Source organism: Trypanosoma equiperdum, assembly GCF_001457755.1.
Source record: "Trypanosoma equiperdum strain OVI genome assembly, contig: ctg_1063, whole genome shotgun sequence".
Classification (NCBI taxonomy): Eukaryota; Euglenozoa; class Kinetoplastea; order Trypanosomatida; family Trypanosomatidae; genus Trypanosoma; species Trypanosoma equiperdum.
Genome location: NW_027123020.1, coordinates 2,566 through 5,060, shown reverse-complemented (window position 1 = coordinate 5,060; position 2,495 = coordinate 2,566).

The following is a 2,495-nucleotide window of genomic DNA, read 5'->3' as shown; positions in this document are numbered from 1 at the left end:
AGAGAGAGAGAGAGAGAGAAAACACTATAAAGGATTAAACGATCAAGAGGAAAGGCAAATAAAGAAGAATTGAATAGGAAAAACAAGACAATAGTAAGTTGAGAGTAGAATCAAACACAGTAATATAAGTCAAAAGAGGGAAGGATCATCTTCGCATAAGCATTACACATCCATCCGTTACAGGTGACGATGCACAGGGGGGGGGGAGGAGGACGAAATAGGCAAACGCTAAAAAAAAACCGAACGATTACTTGATGATGTTTTTTCATTGTTTGTTTATTTGCTTGTTAACGTTTCTTCGCTTCGAAGTGCCGAGCAAACGTTGTCCAAACACACGGTTCAGTAGACGGGTGATACACACTCACAAGTTCGTGCGTGAGGTGCGACGCAAAAACAAAACTCTACGAAACTATTTCTTTTCGCCTTTTCTATTTTCTCCGTGTTTGAAGTTTCTTCTCTTTCGATCGGTTTGTTTGCTTTCTTTTCAATCCCTTCTTTTAATTTTTGTTGTTCTTCCCACCTTCCCCCATCCAACCGAAACACAAACAAAGAAATAAACAAACAAACAAATTACGAAGAAAGCTCAAACCAAAAACGAAAGAGTAAAATTGGGAAGCTGAAAAACTGTGAGGGAGGTCTGTAAGGAAGGAAAACTAGAGAGAAAGGTGGAGAGGGGGGGAGGAAAAAAAAAAGCCAAAAGGGGAAAGGGAAAAAGGGAATCGAAAGTCTCACAACTCATTGCAATAAGGCCCTGCACATGTAACCAAAACGTCGATAACAATAATAATAATAACAGTAATAATGACAATATTGCCTCATTTTTTCTTTTTTTTTCAATTTTTTTTGCTGTTTTGGTTTTTTTAAATATTTTTCCCATTCTCCTTTTCACCCTTTTTTTTCTCTTTCATTTCGTTTCATATCATCACATATTTGTATAAGTCACGTATCGCCACCAATCGCTGTCTCACTGCAGTGCGCATTAGTTTTTTTTTAAAAAAAAAGAAGCAAATCGAATGAAGGAGGAAAATAAAAGAAAAAAAGAAAAAGAAAAGGGATCAAAAAAGAAAAAAAAGTAAAGAAAATTAATAATATTAATAGTAAAGAAACAACGAAAAACACTTTCAATCCGCAGGACCCTTGCCCTGAAACACATCACACATATATTTATCTATTTGTTTTTTTTACATACATATATGATGCGCATTTGCTTTTCTTTTTTTTCTTTTCTTTCCTTTTCTTTTGTTTATTTGGCTGTTTATCCTCTTATAATGAAACACGATTAAGAGAAATAAATACATACATATACGCACTTGATACACCAATACATATATACATATATATATTTTTTAATTAAAAAATGCATACGTGCATATAAGTGGCTCCGGGTATTTTTCTTTTGTGACCCTCTGATTTTGCTCCGCAGGGATACAAAAAGAAAAAAACAAAAAAGAAAAAGAAAAATGAGAGTGGAAGGGGCGGCTAGAGGGGCGGGTGAGGAGAATTTGTTGTTTTTTTTTTTTGGTAATAATGAAAACATTAAAATAACAATAATAATAATAATAATGGTAATGGTAATAATGACAGTCAGTGCAAAAAAAGAAAAAAAGAAAAAAAGAAAAAGAACCCTACGCCACGGGGGGTCGGGGAATGGAGGACAGAAAGAGAGGGAAAGAGGGGTTTAAAGGGGGAAAGAAATCTCTTCTTAAAGCTCCTTTATTTTCCACTTCTCTTTTCTTTAAAATATAAAATGAAAATTGCTATCTATATGTTTATATATATATATATATATGCTTGTATTCCCCTGTGATGCATAATATCCTCTCCTGATTCACTAATTTTAATTTCTCATCCCGCCACACCGTTGCCGCGCATACAAATAAACGAAAAGAGTTTCATTCATACACATAATATCTTCCCTTCTCTCTTTCTTTTAACGAAAGTTACCTCATCCCTCTGGGTTTGGTTCATCTCAAAATCCCATTATTTTCAACCCCTTTTCTTTTTTATCATTGCTTCAGCGCCAACAACAAAAAGGAAAAAAGAAAATTTTCATATCACTTCATTAGTTTTATTTCACACTGTATCATATAATGTTATTCCTTTCCTCTTTATATATTAATTCCTTCCACCGAAACACGCACATGTGTTAGAAATATATATATATATATATATGTGAATATGCACATGTGCTGTATATGCATTTAATATATTACGTTCACTTTCCCTTTCTTCACTCAGTTAAATTAATCATACATGTGCGAAAACTACAGCTCAGAAACCAAAACAACAAAATAAAAAAAAGAGAAGGAAAGAAAAAGAAAAGGATGAGAAAAGCGTGCGTTATGATCAAAAAGAAAAAAGAAAAAGAAAAAAAAGCCATTACTTTCACTTATTGCCGAGTCTACATAATAATAATTCCCTTCATAAATAGCCTTCCCTTTCCAAATACACATTCAGGCAAAACCTTTTTTTTTCCTCCTCCCTCTTTTTTTTTA